This window comes from Lepidochelys kempii, unplaced genomic scaffold (assembly GCF_965140265.1).
Source record: "Lepidochelys kempii isolate rLepKem1 unplaced genomic scaffold, rLepKem1.hap2 scaffold_119, whole genome shotgun sequence".
Taxonomy (NCBI): domain Eukaryota; kingdom Metazoa; phylum Chordata; order Testudines; family Cheloniidae; genus Lepidochelys; species Lepidochelys kempii.
The window spans coordinates 196896-209892 of NW_027333598.1; the positions used below are offsets into that span (position 1 = coordinate 196896).

Genomic DNA, 12997 nt, shown 5'->3' on the forward strand with positions numbered 1-12997 from the left:
AGTTGCCCCTAATGCACTCCTTGCCTTCAAGTTGGGAATAGAAACCCTTTGTCTCCTGTCATGACTGCCAAAGAAATGTGTAAATGAGGATATTCTATGATTCTATGATTTACACCCATCAGGGGACACTGTCTTTTTGAGGCGGGTGCAGCTGGCTTGGGATGGTGCTGATGATGGATAGAAAACAGGCTGGAGTCAATGACAGATGGGACCACAGAAGGGGAAGGAGAAGGGCATCTCCATAGAAGGTCCTGCGTGCTCAGATACCCCAGTTCTAGGTACCCTGGCCTGTCCCAGAGAGAAAAGACAAAGAGGGGCCCAGCCCCCCGACAGTCATGCCATGGACAAGAATCTGGTTGGGAGTGGGCTGAAGGTTCCCACTGGACAAAGGGGAGCTGAAGTCCCCCAGCGTCCTGGAATTTAAGCAATGCAAGCTTCAAACCCTGCACGGGTGGGGCCTGAGGGGCACCTGCAGAAGGTTGGGCTGGACAGGGGCGGCAGGTTTCTACAATTTTTGGTGGTTTCCAGAATGGGACCAAGTCCTGCCTCCCCGTCCACCTCCCCCCACATCTGCCTAAGGCTCTGGGAGTTTGGGTATGGGAGGGAGAGGGAAAGGGGTTGGGCTCTGGGAGGGAGTTTGGGTGTGGGCTGTGGGTTGCGGCAGGGGGTTGGGGTGCAGGAGGGAATGAAGGGTGCGGGGTCTGGGCTGGGGCAGGGTGTTGGGGTGCAGGAGCAGGTGTGGGGCAGGCTCTGGGAGGGAATTGGGTGTGTGGTGTGGGGTCTGGGCTGGGCTGGGGCAGGGGGTTAGGGTGCAGGAATGGGTGGGGTGGCCAGGTTCTGGGAGGGAGTTTGGGTGCAGGGGGTGGGCTCTGGGCTGGGGAAGAGGGTTGGGGTGCAGGAGGGGGTGCGGGCGCAGGCTCTGGGAGGGAGTTTGGGTGCAGGGGGTGGGCTCTGGGTTGGGGTCGGGGGTTGGGGTGCAGGAGAGGGTGCAGGTCGGGCTCTGGGAGGGAGTTGGGTGCAGGGGGTGGGCTCTGGACTGGGGAAGAGGGTTGGGGTGCGAGAGCAGGTGTGGGGGGAGGCCTGTGGGAGGAACTTTGGGTGCGGGATCTGGGTTGGGGTTGGGGGTTGGGGTGCAGGAGGGGGTGCGGGCGCAGGCTCTGGGAGGAAGTTTGGGTGTGGGGTGTGGGCTCTGGGCTGGGGCATGGGGGTAGGGTGCAGGAGGGAGTGCAGGGGGTGGACTCTGGGAGGGAGTTTGGGTGCAGGGGGTTGGGGTCTGGGCTGGGGCTTGGGGTGCGGGAGAGAATGAGGGTGCAGCTCTTACCTCAGGGATCTCCCAAAAGCGACCCACACCCCCCTCTGGCAGCAGCTCCTAGGTGGGGGGTCTCTGCCCATCGCTGCCCACGGACACCACCCCAGCAGCTCCCATTGCCACAGATGGCAGAGTCGGCCCTCGGGGCAGGGGCAGCATGTGGAGATCCCCCCATCCCCGGGGCTGCAGGGACGCGCCAGCCGCTTCCGAGACTGGCAGGCCACACGGAGTGTAAGCAGTGTCAGGGTGAGCCTCACCCTGACATCTGGTGGTGAGGTCTGGCAAGTTGTGGAAAAGAACTTCAGGGGCCGATCTCATTTGCATAGGCACACCCACCCCGCCTAGAACGAGGCCATAGCTGCCCAAATGGTCACTTTGGCTGCTGTGGGATCCCCAGTGTCTCTGTTATTGGGGCAGGAAGAATAAATTGTTATTACCCTGATTATGGGAACTTTGCTGGGAACTGTACTTGGCCTTTTGTTATGATGGAGGGACTCACCATCAACTAAGTAGCACTCGCTAGGCAAGGGTCATGGGTTCCAAAATGCTGTGAATGGAGAGAGGTTGGGGATGAGTATTAATAGTTTGTGGTATGGGTTCCTTGATGAGGGCCTTGCATGCTAATGGCCCTTTCTTTTCTCTCTCCACTGTGAAATCTCAGAGCTAATCTGGATTCCATTTGGAGTCTAATTACAGGCTGCTAAGCTCACTTTGGGCTAATGGTGTCCCAGCACTGAGGCTCCCCTACTACGAGCTGACTTCACCAAAGAGCTGAACTGAGTAAGAGCCGAAATCACTGAGCGTTGTGTTCAGTAGTGGGGGAGCCTGAAGATCTATTGTGGAGAAGTTTGTGGGACGGCTGGAGTGCCTCGTGGACAGGCTGGTGGAGCAGTTCGTGGGACGGCGGGAGCTGCTGGTGGGCTGCGGAGCGGAGCTGAGCGAAGCCGTTTGTGGGGCGGCTGGTGGAGTGGAGGTCTATGGAGCTGTGGGGCGGTCAGCTTCAGAGCATGTAAGGTGCCTTTTACCCCCACCCCCATCTCCACCCAGGTTGGGAGGTGAAGCTCTGCAGATAAACTTTTGAACTTTGGGGCTGCCCTGACCAGGGACAGAGACTTTTGGGTCATTGGACTTTTGGGATTTTGGGTGATTTGGGGTTGCTGGACTCAAGAACCAAAGGGAAAGGGCATGCCCCAATTTGCTTGGGGTGGGTTTTTTTTTGCTCGTGGGTTGTGTTATGAATCCTGTTGGTGGTGTTTCCCCAACATAATGCCACATTGTTTCTCTCTGTTATTAAAAGGCTTTTTGCTACACTCAGACTAGGTGCTTGCGAGAGGGGAAGGATTGCCTCTGGGAGGTGAACAGCGGGGGTGGTACATATTTGTCCCAGGTCACTGGGTGGGGGCTCGAGCCGGTTTGCATTGTGTTATTGGAATGGATCCCCTAGATACTGAAGCTGGCCCTTGTTGCTGCCAACTCTGACGGGCAGAAGGGTTACACGGAGCGAGGGTGGGCAGGAAGCCGCCTTAGCCCCCTTGTGCTGCCGGTGATGGCGGTGGGGGTTTCCGGGCCCTTTTAAATTGCCCGGGGGCAGCAGGCGGGGCTGGGGGAGACACCGGGCCCCGGACTTTGGTGGAGCCAGGCCCCCGTGGTCTTATGTTGCTGGAGCATGGGCACCAGGGGCCCAGATGAGGCGCCTCCCCTGCGGCTGGAGGAGCATGGGTGCTAATCCACGTTTTGGCGGGTTGGTTTTTGGAAGGTTAAATGAAGGCAGCCTCTGCTCTGGGCTCACCCAGTTTCAGGGCCTGACGCTGCTTTGCACAACGATGAATCTCGGAACAGGCCAGCAATGAAATGACGGCAGAACCTGAGGAACGAAAAGCCTCTGGGTTCGTCTGTGGGCCTTGACGCCGAACGGGAGCCGTAATTTGACTCGCTTTGTGGCTGCAGCCGGTAAAATGTCAGGACGAAGTCATCCCAGTGATTGTGACACTGGGTTTGAGGCAGCTTTGGTCTTATTAAAATGTAACTAGCATGGAACACTTGTGTTTTTAAAGGTGGCTTCCCCAAGCAATCCCAAGTTGTTCTTCCCAGAGCTGGGTGATGGTGGGCAGCAGGGGATCTCCCCAGTCTGTGGGGGAATCTCTCTGGGCCCCACTGTTAGTTCTCCAGACTTTCTCCCCCTAACCACGCACACCTCTCCCCACCCATTATCAATGCTTTACAGCGACCCCTCCCTCCCCTTATGGGATACAGCCTCTCGGTGACCGAGACTGACTGGGGCTCCCCTCTGCATGGCCCCAATGGGGAAGGAAAGGGACCGATGGGGGAGGAAGAAGACGGGCAGAAGGAGTCAAATGGGGCTAAACCAGAATAGAGGAGATTTTCTTCCTGTTAAAATGGACTGGAGTCTCATTGCTGGAAAGCCACACCTTGAGTGAGGTTTGAACTGGCAGCCTTTCAATTGCCAGGCAACGGTGCGAACCACAGAGACGGATCACGGCCGACTTCCCAGCGCTGTCCAAGGAGCCCCTGCAGGGGTGCAAGTGGTTAGTGCAAAGGGCAATATTGCTGGGGTTGTGAGTTCAAGCCTTCCCTGCAGCCCTGGTTTCTATTACCCCATGGAGCTACACCAGCTTGCTTGTCCTAATTCACATGGAAAGTGCCATGAGAGGAAGGTCTGAAATGTGGACGTTGGTGCAAAGCTTGGGACCCCCCACCAATGCTGCCACTAGCTGTGGATGGGTTGCTCAGGGGCAGGGAGAATTGATTCCTTTGCTGCTGAGAAAGCTGCCAGGACGGGTCTGTGGGCACCAGAGCTCCCCGCTTCTTCCAGCACATGCCAGGCTCTGTCACTCCTGGAGGAGGGTCATAGAATCATAGAAGATCAGGGTTGGAAGGGCCCTCAGGAGGTATCTAGTCCTACCCCCTGCCCAGAGCAGGACCAACCCCAACTAAATCATCCCAGCCAGGGCTTTGTCAAGCCTGACCTTAGAAACTTCTAAGAAAGGGGATTCCACCACTTCCCTAGGTAATGCATTCCAGTGTTTCACCACCCTCCTAGTGAAAAAGTTTTTCCTAATATCCAACCTAAATCTCCCCCACTGCAACTTGAGACCATTACTCCTTGTCCTGTCATCTGCTATCACTGAGAATAGTCTAGATCCATCCTCTTTGGATCCACCTTTCAGGTAATTAAAAGCAGCTATCAAATCCCCCTTCATTCTTCTCTTCCATAGACTAAACAATCCCAGTTCCCTCAGCCTCTCCTCATAACTCATGTGTTCCAGTCCCCTCATCATTTTTGTTGCCCTTTGCTGGACTCTCTCCAATTTTTCCACATCCTTCTTGAAGTGTGGGGCCCAAAACTGGACACAGTACTCCAGATGAGGCCTCACCAATGTCGAATAGAGGGGAATGATCACATCCCTTGATCTACTGGCAATGCTCCTACTTATACACCCCAAAATCATAGAATCATAGAATATCAGGGTTGGAAGGGACCCATGAAGGTCATCTAGTCCAACCCCCTGCTCGAAGCAGGACCAATTCCCAGTTAAATCATCCCAGCCAGGGCTTTGTCAAGCCTGACCTTAAAAACCTGTAAGGAAGGAGATTCTACCACCTCCCTAGGTAACGCATTCCAGTGTTTCACCACCCTCTTAGAGAAAAAGTTTTTCCTAATATCCAATCTAAACCTCCCCCACTGCAACTTGCCATTGGCCTTCTTGGCAACAAGGGCACACTGCTGACTCATCTCCAGCTTCTCGTCCACTGTCACCCCTAGGTCCTTCTCTGCAGAACTGCTGCCAAGCCATTCGGTCCCTAGTCTGTAGCGGTGCATTGGATTCTTCCATCCTACGTGCAGGACTCTGCACTTGTCCTTGTTGAACCTCCTCAGATTTCTTTTGGCCCAATCCTCCAATTTGTCTAGGGCCCTCTGTATCCTATCCCTACCCTCCAGCATATCTACCACTCCTCCCAGTTTAGTGTCATCCACAAATTTGCTGAGAGTGCAATCTACACCATCCTCCAGATCATTAATGAAGATATTGAACAAAACCGGCCCCAGGACCGACCCTTGGGGCACTCCGCTAGATACCGGCTGCCAACTAGACATGGAGCCATTGATCACTACCCGTTGAGCCCGACAATCTAGCCAGCTTTCTATCCACCTTATAGTGCATTCATCCAGACCATACTTCTTTAAATTGCTGGCAAGAATACTGTGGGAGACCGTGTCAAAAGCTTTGCTAAAGTCAAGGAACAACATGTCCACTGCTTTCCCCTCATCCACAGAGCCAGTTATCTCATCATAGAAGGCAATTAGATTAGTCAGGCATGACTTGCCCTTGGTGAATCCATGCTGACTGTTCCTGATCACTTTCCTCTCCTCGAAGTGCTTCAGAATTGATTCCTTGAGGACCTGCGCCATGATTTTTCCAGGGACTGAGGTGAGGCTGACTGGCCTGTAGTTCCCAGGATCCTCCTTCTTCCCTTTTTGAAAGACGGGCACTACATAAGCCTTTTTCCAGTCTTCCGGGACTTCCCCCGATCGCCATGAGTTTTCAAAGATAATAGCCAATGGCTCTGCAATCACATCCGCCAATTCCTTTAGCACTCTCGGATGCAGCTCATCTGGCCCCATGGACTTGTGCACATCCACTTTTTCTAAATAGTCCCGAACCACTTCTTTCTTCACAGAGGGCTTGCCACCTCCTCCGAATGCTGTGCTGCCCAGTGCAGTCGTCTGGGAGCTGACCTTGTTCGTGAAGACAGAGGCAAAAAAAGCATTGAGTATGTTAGCTTTTTCCACATCCTCTGTCACTAGGTTGCCTCTCTCATTTAGTAATGGGCCCACAGTTTCCTTGGCTTTCTTCTTATTGCCAAAATACCTGAAGAAACCCTTCTTGTTACTCTTAACTTCGCTCGCTAGCTGCAACTCCAGGTGTGATTTGGCCTTCCTGATTTCACTTCTGCATGCCTGAGCAATATTTATATACTCATCCGTGGTCATTTGTCCAATCTTCCACTTCTTGTAAGCCTCTTTTTTGTGTTTAAGATCGGCAAGGATTTCTCTGTTAAGCCAAGCTGGTCGCCTACCATATTTACTATTCTTTCTACACATCGGGATGGTTTGTCTCTGTAACCTCAATAAAGATTCTTTAAAATACAGCCAGCTCTCCTGGACTCCTTTCCCCCTCATGTTATTCTCCCAGGGGATCTTTCCCATCAGTTCCCTGAGGGAGTCAAAGTCTGCTTTTCTGAAGTTCAGAGTCCGTATTCTGCTGCTTTCCTTTCCTCCTTGTGTCAGGATCCTGAACTCGACCATCTCATGGTCACTGCCTCCCAGGTTCCCATCCACTTTCGCTTCCCCTACTAATTCTTCCCGGTTTGTGAGCAGCAGGTCAAGAAGAGCTCTGCCCCTAGTCGGTTCCTCCAGCACTTGCACCAGGAAATTGTCCTCTACAGTTTCCAAAAACTTCCTGGATTGTCTGTGCACCGCTGTATTGCTCTCCCAGCAGATATCAGGATGATTGAAGTCGCCCATGAGAACCAGGGCGTGCCATCTTGTAGCTTCTGCGAGTTGCCGGAAGAAAGCCTCATCCACCTCATCCCCCTGGTCTGGTGGTCTATAGGAGACTCTCACCACTGCATCACTCTTGTTGCTCAGGCTTCTAAACTTAATCCAGAGACTCTCAGGTTTTTCTACAGTTTCATTCTTGAGCTCTGAGCAGTCATACTGCTCCCTTACATACAGTGCAACTCGCCCACCTCTTCTGGCCTCCCTGTCCTTCCTGAACAGTTTATATCCATCCATGACAGCACTCCAGTCATGCGAGTTATCCCACCAAGTCTCCGTTATTCCAATCACATCATAATTCCCTGACTTTGCCAGGATCTCCAGTTCTCCCTGCTTGTGTCCCAGGCTTTGTGCATTTGTATATAGGCACTTGAGATAACCCGCTGATCGCCCCTTGTTCTCAGTATGAGGCAGGAGTCCTCCCCTCTCACACGCTCCAGCTCGTGCTTCCTCCCGGTATCCCGCTTCCCCACTTACCTCAGGGCTTTGGTCTCCTTTCCCTGGTGAACCTAGTTTAAAGCCCTCCTCACTAGGTTAGCCAGCCTGCTCACGAAGATGCTCTTCCCTCTCTTCGTTAAGTGGAGCCCGTCTCTGCCTAGCATTCCTCCTACTTGGAACACCATCCCATGGTCAAAGAATCCAAAGCCTTCTCTCCGACACCACCTGTGTAGCCATTCCTTGACTTCCACTATTTGACGGTCTCTACCCTGGCCTTTTCCTTCCACGGGGAGGATGGACGAGAACACCACTTGCACCTCAAACTCCTTTATCCTTCTTCCCAGAGCCACGTAGTCTGCAGTGATCCGCTCAAGGTAATTCTTGGCAGTATCATTGGTGCCCACGTGGAAAAGCAGGAAGGGGTAGCGGTCCGAGGGCTTGATGAGTCTCGGTAGTCTCTCCATCACATTGCGAATCTTAGCCCCCGGCAAGCAGCAGACTTCTCTGTTTTCCCGGTCAGGGTGGCAGATAGATGACTCAGTCCTCCTGAGGAGAGAGTCCCCGACCACCACCACCCACCTCCTTCTCTTGGGAGTGGTGGTCGTGGAACCCCCAACCCTAGGACAGTGCATCTCATGCCTTTCAACTGGTGGAGTCTCCTTCTGCTCCCTTCCCCCAGACGTATCATCTGGGTCACTCCCCGCAATGGTACCTGTGGAGAGAACATGAAAATGGTTACTTACCTGTGTCCGCTTTGCTGGTCCATGGACTTTCCCCCTTCTTCTTCTGGAGGTCACATGTTGGCAGATTTCTTCACAGTCCTCCTGTCCCTGCTGCGCAGCCTGCTCTGAATCTTCAGAACCTTGTGCCCACAGAAGCATATCCTGACGTCTGTCCAGGAAATCTTCAGTTTCTCTTATGCAACGCAGGGTCGATACCTGTTGCTCCAGACCTTGAACCTTCTCTTCCAATATGGAGACCAGCTTGCACTTTGTACAGACAAAGTCGCTTCTGTCCTCTGGAAGAAAGACAAAGATGGCACATCCAGTGCAGGTCACAACAGTTGAACACTCCCCATCCATATTACCTTCCTACTATGAGCTTCCTCCGGAGATGCAGTAATTCCTCAGAGAAGTCGTTCGGGTTTAAGCCTCAGTGGGCTCACTCCAGGTGAACTCCCAGGCAAAGTCCTGCTGTTTGCTGCTCAGCTGGTTCCCCGCTGCTCAGCTGGTTCTATAAGCACCGAGCCTAAAGCTCTTCCAAGCCTTCTTAGCGCAGCGGGCAGTGCATCAGTCTCATAATCTGAAGGTCCTGAGTTCAAGCCTCAGAAAAGGCAACTCTTCTTGCTCCCTGCTTTAGATTTTCTAACGTAAATCAGAGAAAAAAAGACTAGAGCAGAGTGGTTTCTAGACACCCTCCCATCCATCTAACACACACACACAGACTTTTCTAACGGTGCGTCTACAGTATGAAATTAGTTCAAAATTATTCGATTCAAAATTTCGGGAGCTATTTTAGACATTCAGGCTTCGGTGTCCCCACTAAAACACATGAATTCGGCAGAGTGCATCCACAGTACCGAGGCTAGCATTGAACGTCGGAGCGGGTGCACCGTGGGTCGCTATCCCACAGTTCCCGCAGTTCCCGCCGCCCACTGGAATTCTGGGTAACGCTCCCAGTGCACGATGGGGCAAAAACATTCTTGCGGGTGTTTCTGGTGCGTGTCATCAGGAACCCATGGCGGGCAATCATTTCACGCCTTTTTGGCATGCAGACGCCGTACTGCTTTCAGCAGATGGTGCACCGCTTGCTCTCCTGCAACTATGAATCCACCTCTCATTTCCTCTTCCCTTCCAATGTAATCTCTACTATCTGCTCTTTCTCTTCCTCATCGAACTCTTCTGCCTCCAACTCTGCTCTCCCACTGGTGCCACGCTTCCGAGCTTCTCCGGGTTGTCTGTCCTGGGCTCCCGCCTCCGTGAAAACCACGGAAGACAACCATTTCCCGCCTTTCTTCGGCTACCACGAACCAAACAGCAACTCTTCCCCTGCCACTCTGCTCTCCTACATTTCGCGCCCGTTTTCCAGGATTACCCGTGCAGGCGCCATGGAGCCCGCTCAGATCTCCGCTGCAGTTTTAAGCATTGTAAATACCTCGCGCATTATCCAGCAGTATGTGCAGTCCCTGCAAAACGGGGCGAGGAAACGACGACCGTGCGATTACTATACTGATGAGGACATGGACAAAGATGGCACGGCGTGTGGCAATTGGGAAATCATGGTGGTGCTGGGCCAGGTTCATGCCGTGGCACGCCAATTCTGGGCCCAGGAAACAAGCACAGACTGCTGGGGCCTCATCGCGTTGCAGGTGTGGGATGATTCCCAGTGGCTGAGAAACTTTTGTATGCGTAAGGGCCACTTTCATGGAGCGTTGCGACTTGCTGTCTCCTGCCCTGAAGTGCAAAGACACCAAAATGAGAGCCGCCCTCACAGTTCAGAAGTGAATGGCCATAGCCCTGCGGAAGCTTGCAACGCCCGACATCTAGCGATCAGTCGGGAATAAGTTTAGAGTGGGCAAATCTTCTGTGGGGCCTGCTGTGATCCAAATAGCCAACACAATCATTGATCAGCTGCTATCAAGGGTCGTGACTTTTGGAAATGTGCAGACCAGTGTGGATGGCTTTAATGCACTGGGGTTCCCTGACTGCGGCGGGGCGATAGACATAACGCATATCCCTGTCTCGGCCCCGGAACAGCAGGGCGGCCACTACATAAACTGCAAGGGGTACTCTTCCATGGTGCTGCAAGCCCTGGTGGATCACAAGGGACGTGGCGAAAGGGATGCACAAACAATCCAGTTGGGCCATTGCCCACAAGCTCACCCCAAGCAGCTTGGACTCCTGATGACTGTGATGCTGAGGTTCCTTAGACCCCTGTTCATATTTCAGACCCCAGCCGGTGCACCATCCCTGCCCAACCACTCACCATCTGCCCCAGGAGAACCAGCTGGTGGGCTGCATCCACAGGCAGGTAGTTTATGCCACTCTCCTCAGAGCAGCAGCCACAGCTGTGCAGCTAATCCCCACATCTGGTTGCCGGGGATCCAGCTGGATTGTTTGGGCATCCCTTTCAAGACTTGCCCTCAACAACCTGGCAGCCCCCAGCTTTCTCATTGCTCTGTGGTTGTTTGCTCTGTGAAAGGGGCCTCTAGGAATTGGTATTTCCAGAGGCATTAAAGAATCATAAAGGAGAAGGAAAAGTTAATGTGTGTCTGTGTTAGATGGATGGGTGGGTGTCTAGAAACCACTCTGCTCTCGTCTTTTTTTCTCTGATTTCCAGTGGTAATCAAGGTCGGCCATTGCCAGCAGTTGACAAGAACATGTGAGAGCAGTGGGGGCGGGAAATAAACATGGGGAAATAGTTTTACTTTGTGTAATGACCCATCCACTCCCAGTCTTTATTCAAGCCTAAGTTATCTGTATCCAGTTTGCAAATTAATTCCAATGATCACTACAAAAGGTTCCCCCCGACCCCACCCGGCTCTCCTCCTGGTAATAGCTCACCTTACCTGATCACTCTCGTTACAGTGTGTAGGGTAACCCCCATTGTTTCATATTCTCTGTGTATAGGAGTCTCCCCACTGTATTTTCCACTGCATGCATCTGATGTAGCTCACGAAAGCTTATGCTCCAATAAATTTGTTCGTCTCTAAGGTGCCACAAGTCCTCCTGTTCTTACTCATGGTGTTGTATCCCCATAGTGTGGCCGTTTGGTGTCAGTCCTTTTAAATAAACAATGAGTTTTTTTCATAGAAACCATATTTTCCTCATACAGACACAGGAGTTGTCATAAATATAAAGGGAAGGGTAAACACCTTTGAAATCCCTCCTGGCTAGGGGAAAGCTCCTCTCACCTGTAAAGGGTTAAGAAGCTAAAGGTAACCTCGCTGGCACCTGACCAAAATGACCAATGAGGAGACAAGATACTTTCAAAAGCTGGGAGGAGGGAGAGAAAGAAAGGGTCTGGGGCTGTCTGTATGCTGGTTTCTGCCAGGGATAGACCAGGAATGGAGCCTTAGAACTTTTAGTAAGTAATCTAGCTAGGTATGTGTTAGATTATGATTTCTTTAAATGGCTGAGAAAAGAATTGTGCTGAATAGAATAACTATTTCTGTCTGTGTATCTTTTTTGTAACTTAAGGTTTTGCCTAGAGGGGTTCTCTATGTTTTTGAATCTAATTACCCTGTAAGATATCTACCATCCTGATTTTACAGGGGGGATTTCTTTATTTCTATTTACTTCTATTTTTTATTAAAAGTCTTCTTGTAAAAAACTGAATGCTTTTTCATTGTTCTCAGATCCAAGGGTTTGGGTCTGTGGTCACCTATGCAAATTGGTGAGGCTTTTTATCCAACATTTCCCACGAAAGGGGGGGGGGTGCAAGTGTTGGGAGGATTGTTCATTGTTCTTAAGATCCAAGGGTCTGGGTCTGTAGTCACCTAGGCAAATTGGTGAGGCTTTTTACCAAACCTTGTCCAGGAAGTGGGGTGCAGGGTTTTGGGAAGTATTCTGGGGGGAAAGACGCATCCAAACAGCTCTTCCCCAGTAACCAGTATTAGTTTGGTGGTGGTAGCGGCCAGTCCAAGGACAACGGGGGGAATATTCTGTACCTTGGGGAAGTTTTGACCTAAGCTGGTAAAGATAAGCTTAGGAGGTTTTTTTCATGCAGGTCCCCACATCTGTACCCTAGAGTTCAGACTGGGGGAGGAACCTTGACAGGAGTAGATTAATCTACAAAGGGAAGGTGATTCCAAGGCAGTTCCGGAGGGAGAAGGGAACGTTTTCAGCATCACTAAATTATCATGTTGTACCTCACACACACACAGAGTGACAATAAACTCAATTAACTGAGCTACCAACACACTGCACAGGAATGAAATAAACAACTTTATGTTCAAGGAGTTCGGTGCATATAAATAATACTAAAAATATGTTTTGGGCAACGCATGGAAAAGTCATTGTGTTGTACAACCCACTTGATATAGTTAACACACCACAATATATTTAACGAAATTAAGAACCATGTGCTTATAAATTAACATGTTGTGCCATTTACACACACACAAGACCTAGAAAAAACTGAATTATTTGAGCTTCCAACATTTCCACTTTCTCACAGCATGTTAGACCCCCTGCTTTAAATGAAATATGTCTAAAGGCCAGATGTATGAAAGAATTGTCTCGTTCTGTATTTCTTAGCTTTTATCTCAAAAGGTAATAGCCTCATAATCTCCCCCAAACACCCTGGGACCTCTGCAAATTATTAAAATGCCCCTGTTCTCAGCAAGGCCACGACAGTGACCCACAGCTAGAGTCTCTAGGCCAAGCGTTCTGAAGGAGGCAAGTCAAAGATTTTCTCTCTGCTTCCCTTGGCAAGGTCTGAGTGGGAAAACAAAATCCCCCACATGGAAAGTTTTCTGCTGAGAAACCAATACTAGTCTGTTTGGGGACGTTGATTTGAATGGATTATTATTCTTCTCTTCTGATCTCTGAATTATTTCAGTTCAGTCTTTGTCCTCCAGATGTGTTGCAAGGTGTTGAATTGCGGGGGAGAGAGGCCAAGTCATGACGTCTCTTCCCCTCTTTCATAATTTCTTCCAACTTCTTAGG

General features: G+C 51.2%; 1 non-coding gene across 1 annotated transcript; it reads left to right on the plus strand.

The window, feature by feature from the left end:
• The first annotated feature begins 8591 nt into the window (after window positions 1-8591).
• Window positions 8592-8664, plus strand: TRNAM-CAU (transfer RNA methionine (anticodon CAU)). The gene has a single exon. It is a non-coding gene; the product is annotated as a tRNA-Met (tRNA).
• The last annotated feature ends 4333 nt before the right edge of the window (window positions 8665-12997 follow it).